The sequence below is a fragment of the Aegilops tauschii genome, chromosome 5, assembly GCF_002575655.3.
Source record: "Aegilops tauschii subsp. strangulata cultivar AL8/78 chromosome 5, Aet v6.0, whole genome shotgun sequence".
In the NCBI taxonomy this organism is placed as follows: domain Eukaryota; kingdom Viridiplantae; phylum Streptophyta; class Magnoliopsida; order Poales; family Poaceae; genus Aegilops; species Aegilops tauschii.
In genome coordinates this window covers 237,957,447-237,963,672 of record NC_053039.3, presented here as the reverse complement: position 1 = coordinate 237,963,672, position 6,226 = coordinate 237,957,447, and positions in this window count along the sequence as shown.

Here is a 6,226-nt window from a genome sequence, read left to right as displayed (position 1 = left end):
ATAATCCATGGACTCAACATTAGTCATAAAGAACTCACATACTTATTGCAAAAATCTACAAGTCATCAAAAAGTAAGCACTACGCGCATGCTCCTAGGGGGATAGATTGGTAGGAAAAGACCATCGCTCGTCCCCGACCGCCACTCATATGGAGGACAATCAAGGAACACCTCATGTTTCAAATTTGTTACATAACGTTTACCATACGTGCATGCTACGGGACTTGCAAACTTCAACACAAGTATTTTTCAAATTCACAACTACTCAACTAGCACATCTTTGATATCACTACCTCCATGTCTCAAAACAATCATCAAGCATCAAACTTCTCTTAGTATTCAACACACTCAAAAGAAAGTTTTTACTAGTCTTGAATACCTAGCATATTAGGATTATTTAAGCAAATTACCATGTTGTTTAAGACTCTCAAAATAATCTAAGTGAAGCATGAGAGAATAATAGTTTCTATAAAACAAAACCACCACCGTGCTCTAAAAGATATAAGTGAAGTACTAGAGCAAAAACTATATAACTCAAAAGATATAAGTGAAGCACATTCAGTATTCTAATAATTTCCGAATCATGTGTGTCTCTCTCAAAAGGTGTGTACAGCAACGATGATTGTGGTAAACTAAAAAGCAAAGACTCAAATCATACAAGACGCTCCAAGCAAAACAGATATCATGTGGTGAATAAAAATATGGCTCCAAGTAAAGTTACCGATGGAAGTAGACGAAAGAGGGGATGCCTTCCGGGGCATCCCCAAGCTTTGGCTTTTAGGTGTCCTTAGATTATCTTGGGGTGCCATGTAAATCCCCAAGCTTAGGCTCTTGCCACTCCTTGTTCCATAATCCATCAAATCTTTCACCCAAAACTTGAAAACTTCACAACACAAAACTTAACAGAAAATCTCGTGAGCTCCGTTAGCAAAAGAAAACAAAACACCACTTCAAGGTACTGTAATGAACTCATACTTTATTTATATTGGTGTTAAACCTACTGTATTCCAACTTCTCTATGGTTTATAAACTATTTTACTAGCCATAGATTCATCAAAATAAGCAAACAACACACGAAAAACAGAATCTGTCAAAAACAGAACAGTCTGTAGTAATCTATAACTAACGCAAACTTATGGAACTCCAAAAATTCAGCCAAAATAGGAGACCTAGACAATTTGTTTATCGATCATCAGAAATTGGAACCAATATTTCATCACGTTCTGGTGATTTTTAACAATTATTTTCGTGAACAGAAAGTTTCTGGAATTTTCAGCAAGATCAAATAACTATCAGCCAAGAAGATCCTATAGGTTTAACTTGGCACAAACACTAATTAAAACATAAAAAGACATATAACCAGAGGCTAGATCAAAGATTTATTCCTAAACAGAAGCAAAAAGCAAAAAACTAAAAATAAAATTGGGTTGCCTCCCAACAAGCGCTATCATTTAACGCCCCTAGCTAGGCATAAAAAGCAAGGATAGATCTAGGTATTGCCATCTTTGGCTTTCAATTTTAGCAGAATCAAGCTCGAATCCGGGAGGTTATTTACATTTCCCTTCATATTCGGAAATTTTTAGATCTAAAGAATCCAACCGCTTGTTGCAAAGGGTAATCAACATATTCATGCGGTGAATATTTCCGCTAACACTCTTAAGAGGTTCAAGAGACTTTTGTAAAATCTTAGTTACTTCGCAAAAAAATTCAAAAACTTGTGTCTCTTCCTGGGTATGTTGTGGCCCCTTTTGTTGAGGTAGTGTTCCCACTACCCCCTCTATGATTTCATGCGCAACACTGGGATCAATTTGAATAAAATTTCCTTTGGCAACACAATCCAAGAGTTGTCTATGGGACATATTTAGTCCAACGTAAAAACTGCGAAGCAAAATTCTAAAACTCACCTCTAAGGTGCAATTACGATAAGATTCCATCATCCTATACCAAGCATATTTTAAATTTTTCTCCTTGCCTTTGTTTAAAGTGAAGAACGTCAAACTCCGGGGACAAAGGAACAGATAGGGGACTAGCCATAACGACAAGCAAACAAAAAAGAGGCGAACGGAAAAGAGAGGGCGAATAAAACGGCAAGGGTGAAGTGGGGGACAGGAAAACGAGAGGCAAATGACAAATAATGTAATGCGGGAGATAAGAGTTTGTGATGGGTACTTGGTATGTTGAATTTTGCGTAGACCTCCCCGGCAACGGCGCCAGAAATCCTTCTTGCTACCTCTTGAGCACTGCGTTGGTTTTCCCTTGAAGAGGAAAGGGTGATGCAGCAAAGTAGCGTAAGTATTTCCCTCAGTTTTTGAGAACCAAGGTATCAATCCAGTAGGAGGCCACACACGAGTCCCTCGCACCTACACAAACAAATAAATCCTCGCAACCAATGCGATAAGGGGTTGTCAATCCCTACACGGTCACTTACGAGAGTGAGATCTGATAGATATGATAAGATAATATTTTTGGTATTTTTTATGATAAAGATGCAAAGTAAAATAAAAGGCAATAAAAATAACTAAGTGTTAGAAGATTAATATGATGGAAAATATACCCAGGGAACATAGGTTTCACTAGTGGCTTCTCTCAAGAGCATAAGTATTTACGGTGGGTGAACAAATTACTGTTGAGCAATTGACAGAATTAAGCATAGTTATGAGAATATCTAGGTATGATCATGTATATAGGCATCACGTCCGAGACAAGTAGACCGACTCCTGCCTGCATCTACTACTATTACTCCACACATCGACCGCTATCCAACATGCATCTAGAGTATTAAGTTCATAAGAACAGAGTAACGCCTTAAGCAGGATGACATGATGTAGAGGGATAAACTCATGCAATATGATATAAACCCCATCTTGTTATCCTCGATGGCAACAATACAATATGTGCCTTGCTGCCCCTACTGTCGCTGGGAAAGGACACCGCAAGATTGAACCCAAAGCTAAGCACTTCTCCCATTGCAAGAAAGACCAATCTAGTAGGCCAAACCAAACTGATAATTCGAAGAGACTTGCAAAGATAACCAATCATACATAAAAGAATTCAGATAAGATTCAACTATTGTTCATAGATAAACTTGATCATAAACCCACAATTCATCGGTCTCAACAAACACACCGCAAAAGAAGATTACATCGAATAGATCTCCACGAGAGAGGGGGAGATCATTGTATTGAGATCCAAAAAGAGAGAAGAAGCCATCTAGCTAATAACTATGGACCCGAAGGTCTGAGGTAAACTACTCACACATCATCGGAGAGGCTATGGTGTTGATGTAGAAGCCCTCCGTGATCGATGCCCCCTCCGGCGGAGCTCCGGAACAGGCCCCAAGATGGGATCTCACGGGTACAGAAGGTTGCGGCGGTGGAATTAGGTTTTGGCTCCGTATCTGGTAGTTTGGGGGTACGTAGGTATATATAAGAGGAAGGAGTATGTCGCTGGAGCAACAGGGGGCCCACGAGGGTGGAGGGCGCGCCCAGGGGGGTAGGCACGCCCCCCTACCTCGTGGCCTCCTGGTTGATGTCTTGACGTAGGGTCCAAGTCCTCTAGATCACGTTCGTTCCGAAAATCACGTTCCCGAAGGTTTCATTCCGTTTGGACTCCGTTTGATATTCTTTTTCTGCGAAACTCTGAAATAGGCAAAAAACAGCAATTCTGGGTTGGGCCTCCGGTTAATAGGTTAGTCCCAAAAATAATATAGAAGTGTATAATAAAGCCCAATAATGTCCAAAACAGAATATAATATAGCATGGAACAATCAAAAATTATAGATACGTTGGAGACGTATCATACCACGACCTCTGCCCTGGCCTCGCCCACGGCCTCGCCCCCTCCCCCTTCCCCTTGGGGCCGGCTCCACCACCGTGGGCTCAGGAGGAGGAGGGACGCGCTGTCGAGCGGCGACCCTCGCCGCCACCGTCGAGGGACCGGGATTCCCTTTCTCCATGGCGAAGTGAAAGGAAGAAGCAGAAGCAGGAGGAGATAGATGGCAGGAGAGTGCGGGATGCCATCCCCCCTTCCCCCTCCTTATAAAGGGGCGGGGTCGGGGCTCAGCCGCCCCACCCGGCCAATCCAGCTAACAGAGGCACAGGGAATCGAGACCGACCCGCTGCCCCAATCAGCGACGGCCCGGTTTCCCGCCTCCACCGCTTGCCACCTCAAGCGCATGGAGGACGCGTGGCGAACGTGTAGAATCGAGGGGACGGGTGAAGCGACCTCTCCCCACCCCGTGACCGTGGGGTGTGGACGCCTTGAAGACCGTGACCCGGGCCCACGCGGTAAATGAGCCGCGCCTCCACGCCTCCCTCTTTTTATGGGAAAGGCGCGAGCCGCCTCTTTACTACGATGTGACGCATGCGTGCGGGAACCGCCCCACGCATGCCGCCCACGTCACGTGCACCCCTCCACGCCGTGCCACGCCGCGCGCAGGTCGTGGGAAGCGCAGCGCGCGAAAAGTTTTATCGCGGTAAAAACCGCCCCGCCTGCCTGCGCACCGTTTTTGGGCCTGGCCCAACAACGTGTCGCGCTTATGTGTGGCCCAGGCCCGGGGGCTCCTGTCGGTGTACAAAAGAAGGGGCACGCCTTTGTACCCCTTTACCTATGCACGGGCAGTCGGAGCCACGCCCACGGTCACACCAAGCAGAGCAGGGGAGGTGAACCGAGGTGAAACCGAAGCTCAAGACAGCAAAGCAACGCCAAGACCAAGACCACAAAGAGCAGAGGGGCGGAGCAGTTTTCCCCCGGCAAGACCCTTGCCGGGGCAGCACGCCCAAACACCAACGGAGCGAGCCACCCTTGAGCCCACGTCCCCCAACGCCATAAACCACGTTGGGCCAGGGCTCGGGAGGCACCCCTGTGGTGGCATGCGGATCTTTATGAAGACAAGGAATATTCAAGATCAGATGAGGATTAGAAGACGACGATCCTCGGCAAGATCCTTGCCGAGGAAGGCCACCAGACCCCCGGCAAGATCCTTGTCGGGGACGACAGCGCGCCACGGCAAGACCCTTGCCGGGCCACCCGGCAAGGCCCTCGCAAAGGACGCCAGCAGGGCCACTACCAGGCCCGCACCAACCAAGTCTCCACCGCCGTTCGCATGCAGTTGCCAGCTCAACCAGCTGAGCAGGCACCTGCGTGGAAACTTTCAGCTCCCGGGCCAACTCATCAAGCGCCCGCGTGGCGGCATGCAGATCTTCGTAGAGGCTCCACCACCGCGCCACCTCAGCTGCCTGCCTGCCTACATGGCGCCGCACGCATCGCTAGCCAGGGCGCGTGTCAAAGCGAGGAAGAGCAGCGACGGACGGGACGGGCCTCGCCCCCGTCCCCGATAAAGCTAGGGGACACCTCAGCGGCGCATTAAATGCGTCTTGTCCTGTAATACGAGCGATAAGCTCGCAACACTGTGCGCCTTTCCACCTCTTGTATGCCACTGTGGCAGCCCCTTTCGACTATAAAAGGAGGCCCATGGCATACTGGAAGAGGATTCAGCTTTTTGGGACCACGCACCCTGCCATAGCTAGTTTGAGAGCTCAAGAACTCTCCGAAATACACCCACCAAAGCAGGACTAGGGTTTTACGCATCCTCGCGGCCCGAGCCTGGGTAAACGATTCTTGTGCTGGTTACTAATCCTGCTCTTCCCGCAACCCTGCGCCCCGGCAACCGTAGTAGGGATTCCTGTGATCCCATAGGTGTCGTTCCACACGGACAAGTTTCCCTTTTTGAGTCAAGCGATAATCCCTAAAGTATTCACGTTGATCCAACGTGTCTCCCATTACCAGGTTGAATGGGGTTTTCTCTGGATTATCAATGTAGTACATAATATCTTTCACATAATGAGCATCGAGGGTTTTAGGAGGTTCCCCATCTCCATGAGCAGCAAGTACACCTAAATTTTTTGGCATTTCGTGTTCCATATCCATAACTAAAGATAGAGAACAACTTAGAACAGCAAATAAAATCTACTTAGTGATAAAGCAAACAAGCACACACGAGAATATTCACCCCACGCTATTGCTCCCCGGCAACGGCGCCAGAAAAAGGTCTTGATAACCCACAAGTATAGGGGATCAATTGTAGCCTCTTTCGATAAGTAAGAGTGTCGAACCCAACGAGGAGCTAAAGGTAGAACAAATATTCCCTCAAGTTCTATCGACCACCGATACAACTCTACGCACGCTTGGCGTTCGCTTTACCCAAAACAAGTATGAAACTAGAAGTA